Below are 20185 nucleotides of genomic sequence, written 5' to 3'. Positions count from 1 at the left end.
ATTGTTTGAAGAACCTTTCACGACTTTTTTTAACTTCACCAGTTTCTTTATGATTGCAGATGCATAAGTACGATAATCACCTCATCAATTTCGGTGTTCATTTGTTACTTTTTATAATTAAAGAAAACTACGTACAGTAACGAGTTAACTCGGAGCATCAAGACTAGGTGTTGCTTATCTTACAGCCAAATTTCCCTTCAAATTTTGTTGCAAAAGCTTTAGTTTTACGTTGGATGTAATATTGGAATACTCAAATGTACTTTTAATTATACACGTGGAAGTTCATAAATTCGACAAAAAGGGTCTTAATTAATACATTCATTTTGTCAATGAAAGCCGTGCGCCCGGTCGCATTTACATGCATTGATAGGATGATGTCGCTTCCATTTCGTTAGCTCTAATTTAAAGGCCCGCGCGGTGATTACGAAGCCTGACAGCGAATGGATAATGAGAGAATAATGTTGCAACGCATTGATCCGCCGTTACTAAATGCCATTCGCTCTGGTGATATTTCGAGATATTTTCAACCAGAAAATGTAAGAAATGTGTTATAATAAAAAATGCACGTAAATCAATATAAATTCAGCTACACACTAATTGGAATGTCAATTGAATAGTCCAACAATTTAATAAAATGTTAACCATCATCACCAAATTACTATATGTCCTCACTGAGAGGTTCCGAGCGTAAGTTAAGAAGTGACTAGGTCAAAGTCAACCACGCTGGCCCACTGCTTGTTGGTTGCCTACGCACATATCTTTGAATTTCTTCGCCGATATTTGCGGGTTGTACTACGATGTGTTTGTGTGAAAACATAAATGTTAAATATTAAAAATGATTTAAACTATAAATTATTTTACATTGTTCGCGAAATAACTTATGGTGAGTGGTATACTCTGCGCCAGAACGAAGCGGATTAATAAGAAAAATTTATGGAATAAGTGGTTAAGCCCAGCTATCATTCAAAGTGAGTACCATTAAGGCCGTTTTATATTTCAATTTAACTTTAATTTTAGCGACATAAAATTATGTTAGAACTGCGAAATGTAACTGCGATATAAAAATCTAATTTAATAGTTTGATTTGCTTTATTTTACCTTTTGTAAATAAAAGTCAAGAGTACTTAATTATCAGGGCATAAGTCTGAAGATCTACTTGAAATAAGTAGCGACTTTTTAAAAAAAATGTCCTCGTGGAAATTAATGAAATGTTCAAAAAATTAAACAAAATTCAATGTTGATTTAACGGAGATATTTGTGTAACATTTTAATTTTTGAGTAATTTTTAGTATTTCCGACTTACTGAGTATGTGAGGACAGCGAATTTCGGTTTTAATTTAATGGGTAGTTTTATCAGACATGAGACTCGTCCTGTGTTACATTTAAATAAAGGGTTACATTAAATTAAAAGTAGATTTATCAAAAATGATAAATTGTTAATAACATTGAATTCATTTCCCATTGTATAGGCTTAATTAATTGTAATCGCTTTCGCTTTATTGTTTTCTTTTTTCCTCGAAAGAACGGGATTAATTAAATTGTCCATAAAATGATTTATTGCAGGCGGTCGTAACGGCAACGGATCGACTCATATACAATATTAATCTTTTAAGTGGTTTCCTTCAATTATATTCCGAATGGATTTTCATTTTACACGACATGTACCATTTTTAATGACGCAATAAAGATATCTCAAAGTTAATAACCTAATATTTTACAATGTTTTGAAAATAAGTAGAGAAGTAAATTAGTCTGACATGACAGGAGTGTCAATCGTAGGTGACATGGAGGTAGGAAAATGGATTAAGGTAAATGTCAAAAAACCTTACAAAGATTTACTTTCATTGATATTTTGAGGGAATATTGTCATATTTAAGCCATCGGCTGATGATAATTTGTAGCAAATCGTTTTTAGGTTTTTTTTTTATTTCCATGTAAATAAAATTTAAAATGTAAAGTTTAATTTTGTCTTTTTAATTTAACGTATTCGGTGTAAAAAAATGTCGTAATGACTGGCCATGAAATGCAGTCGTCGACATTGAACTACTTTTTGCTAAAATTAATTTGAAAGACTTAAAACTTCATCATGAACGCTGCAGATTTAAAGTTTTTGCTTATTTGATTTTTTATATAATGACATTATTCCCTAAGGTTTTTTTTTTAGAAAAAACCGTACAATCATAAATTTAAAACAAAATATCGAAGCAAATAATATACTCGTTTTGATGCCTACTTATTACTGTTTATATTGTTTTTCTTTACAACGTATATTGCTGAGAAATGAATAATCGAATCAGAAATAAGTTTTCTGTTAAACAATAATTTTACATTACATTAGTGTTGGGCCGGTTTACATATACAATATTAAATTTTAGAAATACGAGCGAAAAATACTTAGCAGTTTAAGCAGTACACATTAAATATAATGTATTTTTAATGCTCTCGTGTTGCTACAAATCACTAAGCCTTGCACGATTATGAAACATTTACCCGCTCCGATATTGTGGCTGAAATTAATGAATTGGACATACACGTTGAGAAATTAAAAAAATTACATTTACTACCAATGTAATTACGAAAACAACATTCATTTTTTGTAAATTTCGTAAAGTCCAGCTACAATACAACGCAGTATGACGACTTTTCTGCTTTCATTTGTGAACCACTTGACTCCAAAAATGTTTGCTTCGCGTTAGACTCCTGCTTGACATATATGCATAACAATTAAGGTATAAAATGCAGTCAACATTCTTGGTAATGTACAATAGGGTAATGTGACGTTGTAAACTTATTTTTGTTCTCAAATTACTTACAACACATAAAAATGTACAAAAACTCTTAACCTCTAAATGACCAATTCGATTTGACTCCTCTATTGACATCCACGACAGTCCACTCACTGGAGTGAATGATCTCTCTCGATTTGACAGGTGACATTTTGGAGATACGATGTCAATCCACTCCAGTGAAGGATTACACTTCATCACACAGATTACGTTTTGTGGCATTGACGTGGGATTTTATTATTATAAAAATGTTTTATAATGTTCAATTATTTCTAAACTGTTTAACTAGAATTAAAATAAATAATAAATAACTAGAATTACTTTGACTTAATTATTTATATTAAAACTTAAAAGAACTATTTGAAGGTTTGCAAAAAATTCAATCCGTCACTTTTTTCATTTAAAAATACGGTCCACTCAAATGAGATAAATCTTAAAGCATGCCTATATTTTACGATCAAAATAAACGGTACCGCTACTCCGAGAAGCTGAAAAGAAAATCCTAAAATCGCTGTAATTTTTCGGGTACGTAAAATATGTTGCCATTTCGAAACAACAGAACGTGTGAAGTCTTCCAGCATAAATCACTTCACGGTTCAACAACGTAATAGCAATTCGAAGTATAAATTTAAACTTCCATTCTATGTGTACACAGACATGAATTTGTTTTTGGGTAGCAGTTGAGTAGATTTATGCATGCGGGTTACGATCATTCCCCCTTGACTTGAAAAAAAAAATTGCACATAAAACAATACTTTTTTTTAAATATACATCACGTGGGGTACTGTTGAAATGGGCAATATAACTTTTAAATGTCGAATGCAACCTTTTTTCTAAAATAAACTGCTCGCAACAAATGTGACTATGTTATTGAAAGAGCTATGAAAGAGTTTGTCGGGAATTTATTTTAAATAAAAACAGTGCTTTTTCAATATGAATATAGTTGATGAAAATTAAATTTGATAGACGTTGTTATGTCAATAAAATAGACGCAACTAAAAGAACTCACTCTAAGTAATTTAAGGGTTTTCCAAGTGTAGAATTATCTTAATAATATTAGAAATCGAAAGTTTAGATGGATAGCTGAACGAACCTAGATGAAATTTGGCATAGATGTAGAGCATAGTCTGGAAGAACACATAGGCTACTAACTTTTGTTTTACTACGAAGCGGACGGAGCTGCGGGCGAAAGTTAGTCTTTCTACAATTACTTAAGTAGTGAATGTATCTAAATATTCCAGTAACAATAGCAATAATAGTGAAAACATTAATAAGGCAAGCTAATAACTATTAAAACAAAGACCGTAAATTCAATCAGTTTTTATTAGTTTTTTGATTGAATACTATAAATAGAAATAAGTACTTCGTTATTTCTTTACAACGTAGTGTTTTGTTCATTGAGACGATGAAGCTAAAACTTATTTCATTACCAGTATACAAAAGGTCTTTAACAAGGCACCGAGTTGAGTGGGTTTTATTTAACGTTTCTATTAAAGAAACAGATAAATTAAACGTTAAACTGAAAGGTAAACAAAAATATAGACAGCAACATTTATCTTTTAAAACTGATAATATAAAACACATTTATATCGATAAGAAAATTATCTTATTTCGCAAACATGTTATAAATGTAGTCTTAGTAAATTTTATTAAGGAACGAATTCGGTATTGAAATATTTTTAATCTATTATCATTTCTAGAGACATTTTAAAAATTTTCATATTGTTGAAAACTAGTAGTTGACCGGTTTATCGGATATTTCAGTAAATAGATTTCCCCTATATCTGCAGAGCTATATGTGTTAATAGATAACGCAGGGTAAGCCTACATGGCATGTGTCGCAGGATACATGGAGTTTGAATATTAATTTGTGTACCTTGGCGCCAATAATACTCTATCCATTAGACTGAATTGATAGTCTGCAATGAGGCTTAAGCGAATATTATCTAATGTCTATAACACACGCCTCTAACCCAGAAGGGTGGGCAGTGTGTCTGGCAGTGGACTCAGTTGTGTCTGTTCATTACATTCAAGCAGAGAATACGAATCGAATGAAATCTCATTTGTCAAAATGGATACAGTCTTTAGAGCACGCGCACACCTTTGACTAAACTATTGGATAACTGTTTAGTCCTATTCTGAATTCTAAGATTTTATATCGAGGTCCACACCCTATTCGATTTTTAGTTGTGCCACTAAAGAATTGAATGGACAGCGAAACAATCGACAATCGCATAACAGTTAATCGATAGTGTAGTAATAGGTGTACGCCCGCTCCTCGGCTATGTGTGAATGAATGTAAATAGAATACAAAACTATTCGCTCCTGAGTTTTCATCTTCATCAGCTCACTAAACGTCCCTATTCATGGGCTTGGAACCTACTCGAATATAGAAATGATTGTGGCGAGACCATGGCAACCACGCGGACCCAGCGCAGGTTGGATGACTTCTCATATATTTGAATTTCTTTGCCGGTTTTCCTCATCCGTTCCGTCATGTTTTCCTTCACCGTAAGAACGTCAACTACATTATGTGCATATGAACTTCGAAAATCTCATCGATAGGTACATTTCGGGATTCGAACCTAGGCCGAGTGTATAAGCCTCTGAGTCACCATCGATCACTCTTTTGAGTCATTGCGGAATAAAATAGCAATATTGAATTTAATCTTTAACACAGAAGTAAAAACAACGCTTAATTCCTTTGCTGATCCAGCGATGTCGCTACCATTTCCATTTCGTTAGCTCTAATTTAAAGCTGCCCATTCGATGATTACGCAGACTGACACTGATTGGATAACAATGTCAGTACGTATTGCTTCTCCAATACAAAGCGCAACTGAAAGATTGTTTCGAGCTTATACGAGATTTTACAACATGCTGTATAGTTGAGTTTTTAAAATATGCAACAAATAAAAACGTTTCACACTGTACAGAAATACAACATCGTTCCAAATTAAATTTAGAAGCATTTGCTATATAAAGGACCTAAAATATAAGTTACCAATAATAGTGCTCGAGTTATTTTTTTTCATGAAAAAAACTCAAATATTTTCTTTTTTTATAACATTGGTATAGATAATTAAAAAGTTAAACATTTTGAGTAGAAAACAGAAAATTTAAAGTTCCTTATTACAGTAACGTCAACAAAGGATGCTGTAGCATAAACCATTAGCCCGCTATTAAAGACACAAAGAAACTCGTAGAGTAGCTTACATGACACGGTTCATATAAAAATATCTCCATGCAATGTAAAATTTAAAATAAGAGGCATTAAATATTTTTTTTTTACAAATCTGAAATTAATCATGCCTCATATTAATGTTATAAATGCGAAAGTTTAGATGAATGGATGGATATTAGTTAGAGTTTGTAGCCTAAACGGCTGAACAGATTACAATGAAATTTGGCATACACGTAGAGGATAGTCTGAAAAAACACATACGAGTAGGCTACTCAGCTTTTTTTATTAATTCCACGCGGACGGAGTCGCGGGTGAAAGCTAGTTATAACATAATTAGTATGGAAATTATAAAACACTCAATTGTTTTCGTGCGACAAACGTCAACTGTCTTTTGTTTTGATCGATGACCACTATTTAGGTCAAATGAATTAAGACATCAGGATTCCAAAAACAAAGATTTGTTGTTCAGTTCAAAGAACACATAAGACATTACTTTCTATAGTGCTTGATTAATAATCAGGTTCATTATGATTTACGTTGTTTTGTAAACTTTTATTTATCTATAGTCTTAATTAGGCATATTTATAGATATCACTTTCAAGTAAATTCGTACAACGTAAAAGAAACGACCTTCTAATTGACCAAATATATTCTTTTTTATAATATAAGGTGGCAAACGAGCAAGCGGCCACCTGAATCCGCCAAAATGGCAAGGCCACCGCTGCCCATAGACATTCGCAATTGCAGATGCGTTGCCTACCCTTAATCGACGGAGGAGGAGATGCAAATAAAAAGGATATTTCTCCTTCCTATGCTCTCCTCCGCCGTCAAATCCACTTTCCGTTCCCACCCTTTCCTTATAAGAAAATGGTGGTAAGTGAAAGGGACTTTTGTTCCGTAGTACATAAGGAACATTAAAAATTTTGCATTCATAAATTACGTAGCTCGTACAATTCGTAATTTTGATTTTAACAGTAACACGGAATGACTTATAGCAAGCGGTATGCACTGCGCCAAAGCGGTGCCGCTTAATAAAGAAAATTAATGGAATAAGTGGTTAAGCCCAGCTATCATTCAAAATAAGTGAGTGGCCATTAAGCCAGTTTTATATTTTATTTTAGCTTAAACTTCTGTGTCACAAAATTTAGTCGTGCTGGACTGGAACGGTTCCAATTTAAATTTTACGTGTACTACAATTACAATCTATTAATTTTAATATAGAAAATTATTGAATTTATTATTAATGCAATTGTTAATGTAATCTTAAACCTGATTGTAATTATTAACTACTTTTAAACAATTGATATAACTGTAAATAGTGATATTAATTTTAACACTGCACTAGAGATCTCGTCAGGAATTCGCCCGAATATTAATACTTCTAATGACATGGACAGCTGTCAGCTAGGGACGTGACGTTTATGCCGATAATCTAGTGTTGCGCCAATTCTATAGCACGGTACTAATTTTCTTCTTAACACTACTTATAATGCTAATCTGACCGTGTGCAAGAAGATATAATTTAAGTACTTTTAATTATAATTATAATTTAAGTATTGTTGAGTGTTTTAGTACATATTGATTAAAATATCGATAAAACTTTACCGATAATTTAAATCACAATTTTATAGTAAAAATGTCGATAAAGCGACTATGAGTTTGTTTTAAAACCAAGTATTTGATAGATTAATAAATTAATTTCCAATAGCCAGTAGGTATGATCCGCAACGTTGATAGATATTCCAAACATTCTGCTTATTGAAATCTTCCGGCGATCACATCACCCGTCACGACCAAGGATTCCTTAATATCCACGAGAAATGTTTATAATGAAATTCGTCCATACCTTTTTCTCTCATTCTTATTCCCCATACTTCTATAACCTGGGTCATAAATGAAAAATAGTGCATTTTTTTGTTCCATTCTTGTATCGGGAACATTTAAATCGCTTTGTCAATTTTTATTAGTACTATTGTTTGTTCCGTTTTTAAACAAATAATATGCATTTTTTTTAAAACACAATATATACATATACGATTGGATACATTAATTTTAGATCATGTTAATTTATCCTTTCGTTAGTACATCGATGATAACTATTATACTAAATGCGAGAGTTCAAACGGATGGATGGATGTTTGTTAGAATTATTAGCCTTAACGGTCAACGAATTTCGATGAAATTAAACATAGACGTAGGAGTAAGTTTCGAAGAACACATAGACTCACTTTGGTTTTTTTTAATTCCACGCGGAGTCGCGGGCAAAAGCTAGTAAGCTTTTAAATTAACAATGTTGTGTACTTTTACATTATTTTCTAAAACAAACATGTAATTATAAGTTACAGTATGGCGTAGTCGATGTGGTTCACATTTGTGGTAATTGGAATATTGTAATAACATAAACAAAGTGCCACATGTAACCACCTAACCACGTACATGACGTCTACTTGCATATTCATGATTATTATTAATGTCTAAGATATCTCTCATCGATCAAATATACTAAACTATTATAACATCTACAAATTGAAAGCGTTTACATTCAATTGTATAAAATTTGACTTTAACGGTAATATAATTTTAATAAAAAGTACATGTTTAAGTACTCTAACATCATTATCCTCTATATTTTGTATACTAGTGTTTTGACAAGCTGTACATTAGATATTCAATCCTCCTTCACTCAACTTAATTAGTGACATGACAGCTCTGCTGCCCCTAAGGCGTTAATAGCTTGTTAAATTTGAATAGAATTCAATTATGTTAGACTTTAACTCAATTAATGATTTCCGAATTGAATTCTGTAGGACGTTACAAATTTAACTAAGAGATATGATAAAGTCCTTTATTGCGTTAAACTAAACAGTTGCTTAGACAAATAACTTTTATAGCTATTTTCCAAATAGATAAAAAAAAACCTACTGTAAAGACACAACTTACGTTTAAAGATAAGTTTTATATTTTCAGTCAGTATAATGTAATGTCAGTATAATGTTACAAAGATTATGTTAACAGAAAATATTGACGCTCCTTGACATCTTTTACTATAATGTCAGTTAAGTCCAATTATAAATTACGTCATGGATAACACAAAAAATACTTTCGTTAACTCAATGGATGCTACATCAACAAACACACACAAATAATTACTTTCTTAATTCTTTATTCAAGACTTCTGTTGAACAGAACGATGGAGCCGAAACTTATTTCATTATCTGAAGACAAAAGGTCTCTCAGTAAACAAACAAGCTACGTGCCTTTTGTTTACCCTTCTATTAACCGAGGCATGTTCACGCTTATTATTATGTACTACACGACGTCTAGAGTTACAATTTCAGAATGAACGAGAGTTAGCTTACCCGACTGACAGATGTTAATGTCTTCTACGGGCCTTTCTGTACGTTATATATTTATTTAAATGTGACTAACTACAACTAGTTATGTCACATATTGAGGATAAATCCTTCTAGACATGGATTAAACATATAATGGGCTAATTATACTATTATTATAATTGCTTGAAACGTGACGTAGTTTACAGATGGTTTTCTTTTACGTCAACGTGTCCTGGGAATGTGTGGGCGACGCATCCTGGCACGTGTTAATAATGGAATTATAACACACATGTCTCTATTCTTCTCACTGATTAATCTTCAAATTAACATACGTCATTCTCGAAAACTTTGCTTAGGTTTAGATAAAAATGGGATAAACAGGAAGTCGTATTCTCTCGAAATGATCTTTCTTCTTCTTCGTTTCGTCATTGCTGAAGGTCGTGCTTGCCCTGATAAGCCTTTACCGAGTCATCGATGAGCTGCCTCCATGCCGCCCTGTCTTCGGCTTGTCTCAGGGCAGTTGGGATGTTGAGTCCCAGTATGGACTGAACCTGATCGGTCCATCGGGTAGGTGAACGGCCCCGTGACCTTTTGCCCTCGATCTTTCCAACAACTACTAGTTTATCCAGATTGAATGATGATGGCACCGTGTAATTGCTAAGTCTTCATAATAGACACTTACTATAACGACTAGGTTTTTCATGACATCTAACACATTTTTGTAAGGAAAGCGAGACTTGGCATTTATATTTTCTTCATGGGAACAGTAGAATTTTCGACTAATACATAGAAATTTCTTATATCTATCGATTTGAAGTAATAAAGTATTAAGAAAGTAAAGACATTAAAACTATATAAGAATTAAACACTTATTCGTGTGCGGCCATAAATAGCGTCGTTGCAGAAGATAATGTGTAGGGGTTGGTTGTTTACGAGCCATAAGACACGCTCGATAAGCCCCAAGGTAGATAAACAATTTTTTTCCATGAACGCGGCCGTGTCAACTATAACGACTGAGCCGTTTTCATACTTACTATTAAAGTAGTTTTTTATTTGTACAATTATTATTAAATTGATGACTTTTAACTTAGGAATGTGATGTTGTAGTTTTAATTATTCAAACTACAGAAAAGTTCAAAATTTCAAATAAACAAATATTTTTTACAACTTTATTCTTAAATATAGACACTTAATAGAGACACTCAGCAGCGATTTTTTTAAATCGATTAAAACTTATTTAAACTGCGTTTTAGTTAATTAATATAATACATTAACTTATTATGACTTAAAATAAATCACTTATAGTTACCTAAAGTTCTATACTCATTAATATACAACATAACGACTCATATAAGATATTTATGTTATGGATAAAGGAAATGAATGTGAATGTTTGACAAATAATACAACGTAACATCTTTCCTCCGGATGTGACGTAAGACAAAGTAACTCAATCATATAAATGAAGCGTGAGTAACTGTATTTTTGTTGGTTTTTGTTATTCACTTTCGAAGTTCAGACGTCGTTTATTTAACTATTTTTCACAATTGAATTACTACGATTACCATAATAGTTTTATTTTATTATTTTCTTAATTGTTAAGTTTAAAAATAACTAAGTTTACTACACAGGTTTGTTACGAAGCTTTTTTCTTTTTAAACAATCGTTGCGTGACTTTTAGATTCGTGTGAAACTTTTATTGAAAAATTGAGGTTAATCATAAATAGCCTCCGTAATGACGGTTAATTTAGACCAAAGCCGTGACCTATAAACCGCAGGAATAGATTAGGGCTTAATCCAAATTACTTTATAATTCAGTTGTAAACTTTACGAGTAAAATTCAATAGAACATATTTTTTTATTGAACTGTATGCAAAATGACTAATTATATAAGTCCGTAAACATTTTTGAGTATTTCTTAATAATACTTATTATAGGAATTTATGAATTATTTTAATTAACGTTTCATAAAAATCTAGGAGTGCCAGTATAGAGTACAAACAGCGTGAACTAAACCTGTGAACATCGACCGCTTAATTTCGTATGACCGAATAATTTTATTTGCTTGCACAATAATGCGAAATTTTCAATTAAGGTTTAATCAATTTTATCGGTCTTTAAGCGGATTTCAGATTACAGATGTTGCTGTGAATAATATTTAAATTCTATTATCGTGTTAAGCCAACATTTACATTTTCACACATAATTTTCGCTTCAAATTTTCGCACTGCGTTCAGTTCCACTAAGGATTAGGTTTGTTTGCCTTTAATTTTAACGCGCTTTACTATAACAAATAGATCTTACAATTTCTAACTATGCAAAACAAATATCATAACTGTATATTATGTTTTGTTGTTATGGAAAGAAAAATGATACAAATATCGAGTGTTCTATGAATTTGATTAGTAGAGGATACGTGAAAGAAAAGATTGTTGAATCGACTTATTGTAAAAATACATGAGTAAAATAAAGCTGAAATGAAATTTTATTTTAAATCTATTAACTTCAATTTATCGCTTACGTCGACTTTTATTGTCACTTAAAAAATATGTAAGGGCGATTTTTGTGATTAACTATCGACCTAAATCAATTATTAGATGAGTGTTCCCAGGGATTAATCAGGGATCTACAGACGCGACGCGACATGTCAATGACCTCTAATATAAGTCTATTAATTTTTACGTACTGGTATTAAATGTAGGCACCTATTGTTACGTGTTTAGTCCCATATACCGTTATTTTTATTAGTAAAGATTGCGTGCACGCAACTCTTTTCATTTGACCTAAACGTTTCAAATTACTAAGCCGGGTCAAATTAATAACTTACCTAAGCAACTGAAAAAATAACTCACATACAAGACTTCCAACCTTTCTTCAATAGTGATTTTTAATTAAGAAATGAAATTTTTACGTTAAATATACATCATTATCTTTATGCAATTTTTTTCTTATATAGTGCTTTGTATAGTTCAAAAATTTAAACAAAAAATTTCTATAGTAAATGTACCGTGAGACGAAACCGTGTTGTTAGTGTACTCTGAAATTCAAAGCAAGTGACTGGCCTCTAGCCTGAAATAGCTTTCGTCAGATTTTATACGGCAAGGTAGTTATTTATGTATGTTGTTACAAACTTGGTTCCTACACGTAGAGTTGTAAGTTAAGTCTTTGTTAAAATTCAAGTAAATGTTTCGTTACTCGGACAACGTTGAAAGGATATTAGTACTAAAACAATAACAAGAGGGCAATTATTAAAAATAAATAAATATTATTAAAACTATACTTTTAAAAAAGAAACTAAAAAACATGCTACTAAAGTGCGTACGTAAAAGTGCTCCAGTGCATCTGATTGGAGAAAAAAAAATAATTTTATCTTTGTAATGAATTCCTCAGAACTGAACGATGTCCATCGTCTGAAGGATTTCACTGTACTGTTTTTAAAAAAATCTTTCGGTTATTACAGTATCTTAATATCCATCAAAATCCTTTAATCGAAATTCCCAAAAGTTGTCGATGTTATGTTTGGAATTTCGCAACATAATTATAATAAACGAAAATGAATAAAAGTTTCTACACAATGTATGACTTTGAAAGTTAATACTCGTATGTTTCATGAAATTCTTGAACGACAATGAACTCGTGCAACATGAAACTTAATGGAACAGCAACATATGAAACGGTGGAGCAATTGATATTCTTGGTGCTGTAACAAAGCGCAGCTGCGCTCGTGTGTCGTCGACGCAAATTAAAACCGGATTTGCATAGGACATTATAAATAAGCGCACCCGTCGAACGGCGCCCCTGTGTAATGCAGATATATTCAAATTAATTTAGCGAACGCTGCAAACTACCTTTTATTATATTTGTTGTTCAAAGTTAGGGATTTCGTGTGATTACTAAACGAAGCACGTCTTCATAGAAATGATGTAAGTTATTCATAGTTATAAGATAATTTTATTCTTATCGTCTATTTATGTAAATGGAAATATATGTTTTAATATTTGTCTTCTATGCGTTTCTAAAGCCTCAGTGCTTTTCATGCTATTTTTCATGTCACTTTGATAAGTTCATTTTTGTAACTCTTTTGGTCTAACTCAAAATAAAATATAGTTTTTAATATTGTAGCCGATTTGTAACATAATAAGTTAATATTTATAATTATTTAATTACTGATATCGGATAGCTTAGCTAAGCTTGGGTAAGCAAGCAAAAAACAATCAACTTTATTTACTTTTTACGTTATAATAAATTTAATAACTACACAGCTTTTCGTGGAAGAAGAGCTTTTTCAAATCTAATGTAATCTAACTAATATTATAAATGCGAATGTTTAGATGGATGAATGTTTGTTAGAGTTTGTTGCCTAAACAGCTGAACAGATCTGGATGAAATTTGGCATAGATGTAGAGCAGAGTATGGAAGAACACATAGGCTACTTACTTTTGTTTTTTTTTAATACCACGCGAACGGTGTCGCGGGCGAAAGCTAGTTAAATTTATGAACCTAATACGATTAAAAGTGTTATTAAGAAACAATATAAGTTAGTTTTAAAAAAGCTTAGAATGTGCAATAGAATATATATTAAACAAGAGAGTTACGACCAAATATTGAAATTACAAATTAATATGTAAAAGCGTCGTAAACTCCATAAAGCCACGTTTAAATTCCGAATTCCGTTGATATTTTGACGTCTGACATATTATAAGCGGCGCTTACTATGCTAAATGCTAGAGATTCGTGTGAGAATTGAGCCGGTAGTGTGGTATAATAAAAAAATAATTAAATAATTACAACAAGTGTACTACAAGTGTTTGTATTAAGATTGAGGGTGCATACAATTAGGGATGTTTAACATAGTGCGTAGCTAAGCGCACTGTAGCGCTGTAGCAATTAGTCGCCGGCGACAGTTGCTAAATATTAACATTTGTAATTGTACGTTGAACGTCAGCTTTCTCGATGTTCGTTACAGGCCCCGCTCGCCACCTGAATATAAATGAATCCATTATCAGAAATTGCGAAGATAGTAGATTGACACTGGTATCACGTACGACCGTATTTGTATGTTGTAATGACTACATATACTTACTTTTTTTATTAACAAAATCTACAGGTTGTAGACCCAATAGTGTATGTCCCTGGATTTATTTAAAACGGTTATGAACTAAAAAAAATATTATCAATTGCTAGTTACCAATAACTCATGTACTCCTGGTTGTCCTCCTGTCCTAACGGTTATATATATCTACAAATAACACTACTAAAGTACTATCTAGTTTAACTATACATACGAGTAATCTGTGTACAAAGAATGGACTAAAATATAATCAACGTTAAATTCACAAAAAGATTTTTTTATCAACATATTCAATAAATTTCTCAAAATGTATCAAATAAATTAAATAAGTTAATGAATGAGATAGAAATGTTCAGTCTTTAATTAAGTTGAAATTACTCTCCTAGTAATTAACATCATTCGGTCCGTAAATAAGTTTGTTCAATCAATTTAATCAACAAAGATGGTATATACATTCCTTTTAACAGCTACTACCACAAATACTAATTCGACTGTATAACTCAACGTATATATACTTCTATACAAATATAATAAAGAGTAAGCATACACAACTTCATGACGTAGAATGTTAGCGAACACAGCATGAATAATTTTTTATTTAATAAAAAGCCTTGCACTTTACACTATAAAACTTAAGATATAAATAAATCGAAAAAACCTCCATGTGGGAAAGAGACCATAAACTACAAGCTGCCAACATTAGGCAGCAAGGTTATTATAGTAACGGTAATTTTGACATTTAAAATTGACAATTAGACAAATGTAAACTATAAAATAAAGTTTATATAGTTCCATGCGGATGAAGCCGCACGGGAACAGCTAGTTTGATATATTAGGTCAAATTATCTATTCGGAATGTCATAAAAACTTTTCCAGTAAAAATGACTCTGTTTTATTCTTCTACTTAAATTGCAAACGACGTGTTCTATAATTATTCATTTGTGTACAAATAACTTTGTTAAAAGCGTTTTTGTCGCGTGAATCTGTCTCGGATACTCCAATCGCTTTGAAAACATTTTTTTAAAAGTTTTGTTTGTGAACATAGGCTCCGTATTCAAAACTCGTATTTCGTTTACTTCCTCTCAGGCTTGTATTGTTTATTCGAGAGATAGAGCTCCGTTACAATTGTTCGGAGAACGTTTTTGTTCGATTTGTTTATTGGTTCGTTAGATACGACTCACAATAATATACACTTTTTGATTGTACGTCAACTTGGTATGTTTTCATTGATTTTTTTTGTCCATACAATGATACAGAATGATACTTTATTAGTATGACTGCTATAATATTTAATATTTTTCAGCAAATTGGAATAATGTTGGCATCACTGTTGCCCCCGTCTTTCTTTTAAAGATTGAAGTTATAAGATTTTATAACAAAACAGTACCTCATTTTTTTTTTGGATTTTGTTTTTGACTTCCAAATTTAAAACTCCGCTACAATCGCTCAGTTTTGCCTGTGCGTGTGCAGATAGACTTGAACTGTAAGCTTTGCATTCACTCAGTTACGTCTATTAAACTGTTCAGTTAAAACTATTCGTATTGTGCGTCTGTTTAAGGATATATATATTAAGAAATCTGTAAGCTTTATTCTCAATCCATCCACAACTTTTCAATTTTCTTTCACCATTTGTTTGTCACTTGTAAGAAAAGTTTATTTGCGCCGCATATTTTTACTTGGTGCACGTCGCATAACTTTGTGTTGAATTTGGCTTTCATCCAATTCTATATTTTTGTATCTATTTTAAATTTAAATTTCATTATTTAATGTAAAAATTGTCCCAATGAAAGGTAAGAAAGACTTAAAGACATTTTGGTGCAGAAAAACTCTTGCTTCTAACTTTTACTTGAAACAATTGTATTAGATCTAATACAAATAATTACGTATATGAGTACTTTAGCTAACAGTATTTTCTTTACAAATTAGATTTATAATGATTGTAAAAGACAGTCTAAAACTTCTTTACATACATGTTAAAATAAAGACAACGTCGAGATAACATCGTTTTAATTTTAAATAGAGTTACAGGGTGCAATTATTTACCTTGCTCGGCAGCACTCGTAGTTATGTCTTCCTATATACTCGCATCCTTTGCTGACAGAGAACCGTGTGATAGCGCCGCAAAAATCCATTATCCTTCTCGTCCCGTAGGTGACATAAAAGGGAAACACTTATTTTTTCCATTTACAACTGTTTCAGAAAAACCACTAGAGTCAACTCTTTTTGTATCACGTAATTCATGCCTATATCTTGAAAATCTGTGTTTTCTTTTGTTTGTATGAAGTATTATTATAACTAAACGAAGCAGTTTTAATGGGATGTAAGAAAGAACTCGGATTAATAAATCCGTCTGGATTATTACTAAGACAGGTCACAGTTAAGACAAAAAACGTCTGAAACTAAGAGATAAGCTTGTCTATTGTCAGTAACTTACTCGTATATCTTAAGCCCGTCCATGGTCCTTAACGAAGAATATTGAAAAAAGTAAAAGTTAATTGAAATTTAAAGTACTTCAAAGATAATTAAGACTTCTAATTGAATTTGTGAAAAATTCATGCAAATAACGTCTGTTTGGGTTAAGACAAAATCTATCTATACTGATATAATAACGCGTAAACACATTCTACTTTGTGGCGTAGAATGACAACAATCATACCATATTTTTGAATAATTCTTTCTTTAATAAAAAAAAAACCCTACACTTAGGACATTCTTAAGATTATATATTTTCAGTCTATTAAACTTAGTGGACGAATAAAGGAGAAAAAACTTTCATGTGGAAAAGGAACTATAAAGTACAAGCTACCAACATCAAGGAAGCAAGGTTGCCAGGTTTTGTTATTCTGTCATGATATTTTCTCATTTGCAATTGATAATTTGACATATGTAAAAAACAAAATAAGAAAAAGCACAGGAACAGCTAGTATGTAATAAAAGTCTGTAAAAAAGGTTCTTATGTAGGTGTAAACTTACCGGCACAAAACGGCAAAACAATAAATTGCTAATTAAAAATATTGCTATTAAAAAGAAGGAATTATACTTTACATTTATTTGACGGAACAAATGCGTGTAATTTCTCAATTGTCTGATTGTTTTGTAATAACTCCCACACGGCTTGTTTACACTCTCCATTAAAGTTGACCGGGTTGGCGTTAATTACAACACGCCGATTAAAAGCCTTTCATTTTAAAGGAAGAGTATTTAATCACGGTTACATCATTAAATTTAAAGCAGCTAAAAATGACATGACATATGTTTCATAGTATATCACGATTTCAGATAAAATAAAAGAAAATTAAAACACAAGGTATTTCCGATTTAACTTCTTTTTTTTCGGAGAATTTCGTATACTATTCTACTATACCTATGTATTATTGATCTGCTAACTTTACCTTTTATTTATAAAACAACATTATACGAAGTCATGTTGAATTAAGAGAGTACACAAGTGTGGTCTCCTTTTTTTAATACGGGTGGACTACGCGACTGACGGTGGCAAATATTAATTAAACGCTTACCTTTCATACACGCACAGCAATTATATTTTGTGGTTCACCACCACAATGGTCTATTAAAAGGGATAATGCGATGAAACCGTGAGTCCGCTTTGGTAATATGGAAATTACATTTAACTTTATCCTCCAAATCTGTGTTGACTCAGGTGGCATTGTGTGCGTAGGCTGCATTAACTATAATGCCGCTTCGCTCCTATACGACTAAAGCACAAGTAATTAATTCTGGTTATTGGAAGATTTATAGGTACTTTACATTTATAAAGACTTGCACTAAACTTAGGCTTCTCTCATCACGATACATTATTAACACTTGAGAATTTTAACGTAATGTTAACGTCGATTTTCATAAAATCAAGTGTCATTACTCTGCAAAATTAACATGAAAACACGTATTACATTATTACTGGTAACAACAAATATAAATATTTAAGAACACTATTTCCTTGTTATGTTATCAATTATCATTTAAGTTAAGTCTTATTAATGCGACTTGTAACATAACATCGCGTGTTAACGCTGCACATTGCCTGGGAATGTCGGCGGCTAGTCGCGCTCGCCTCTACTTAATTGAAGGATCTAGAATGACTTAGCACGCAATCCTACACCATTATAAAGTGAACCCTAATGTTACAACATAAAGGAGCTCCTAACATAGGTCACTCATTTTATTAATGGTGTCATTTAAACAAGGTTAACGATTTAACGTTCACCTACCTTTTGAATGAAATATGGACTTACTTCTAATGACTTTATGTGTAACGTATTCAGTTACAGCAAAGTAATGTTCAATGTGTTATTTTATTTACTTAAAATTATATTCAAATAATTTATTATTATGTATACTGTAAATATATATAGATAAAAATAATCTTATTATATAAGAAACTAGCTTTTGTCCGCCTCTTCGTTATGGTAAAATTTAAAAAAAAACCAAAAGAATGTTGCCTATGTATTCTTCCAGACTATGGTATATATCTATGCCAAATTTCATCCAGATCCTTTGAGCTGTTTAGGTATAAAACTAACTAATATCCATTTAAACTTTATAACATTAGTATGATAGAAGTTGTTTTAATAAATTGTTGAACAATGCTAATGTATTCATTGTAATTTCACTTTGCTGTAGATTCTGGCTCTTTGATTAGAAATAACAGTAAGTAAATACTTGAATCGCATACATTGTTACTTTATAGGAGCTCAAAGTCAAACAAATGTAATTAGACGTACGAGTAGAGGTAGATTTACAAAGTGACTCGTTACGTAGTTTTTTTCTTTTACATTTTTATTACTGTAGCTTCTTTTGAATGAGATGTTTAACTCAAGTATCGTACACGGCACACACGACACACACAGCACACACGGCAGTCAGAGGTAACACCGTGTTAACTCCAAAGCGCAGCTTTCTCGCTCCCTCGTTAAATTTTCACATACTCTTGACGTGCTTCCCCCGGGTACTTTAATTATGTAATCTCATTTGTGAGCAAACCTTTACGTTTGAAATATGAGTATTTTCAGTGTAAAGGTTCTTCTTTCATCCTACACTACATCTCTAGCTTTTGTAATTTATAATTTATTACGAATTTAACAAGCGTATTTAACGCATGTTTGTTCTTGACTTGCAATAGAAGTTGTTTTATGTTATTAAACACCACTTCTACATTATAATGATATAGTTAAGAAATATATAGATTCTCATCTTTATATGATTATAACTACGATACATAAAATAGATTTAATAGGCCATATTATTAACATTATTAAAGCGTCGGTGGCTCAGTGGTTTAAGCACTTGACTTGTAATCTACAGGTCTTGGGTTCGAAACCCGCCGTGTACCAATGTGATTTTCGATTTTTCGAATTTTCATACGTACATAATTTACCCGACGTTCTTACGGTGAAGGAAAACATCGTGATGCAACCTGCACATATCGGCGAAGAAATTCAAAGATATGTGTGAAGTTCACCAACCCGCACTGGGTCATCGAGGTTGACTATGGCCTAATCACCCTAATTTAGGGTAGGCTCCGAGCCCCTCGGTGGGGACATATAGTGAGCTGGTGCTGATGATGACTATTAACATGTCATGTATATGGAAACATCACTAATACGTTCATCAACAATAAACATAAAGAAATGTTAGTCGCGAAATCACACGTTAAGGTACATTTTCATCTGTTACAATATGTAATGCAAAAGGCGTTGTTATAATTCGTCCTCGCGCTCGTCAAAAATGACAAAGCAGACTTACAACTTTGCAACGCTGTCCGCGGCTTTGCACATTTACTTCAAAAAGT

This window comes from Papilio polytes, unplaced genomic scaffold (assembly GCF_000836215.1).
Source record: "Papilio polytes unplaced genomic scaffold, Ppol_1.0 DF823731.1, whole genome shotgun sequence".
Classification (NCBI taxonomy): domain Eukaryota; kingdom Metazoa; phylum Arthropoda; class Insecta; order Lepidoptera; family Papilionidae; genus Papilio; species Papilio polytes.
The sequence above is the reverse complement of the archived record's forward strand: the minus strand, read 5'-3'. Positions refer to the sequence as shown.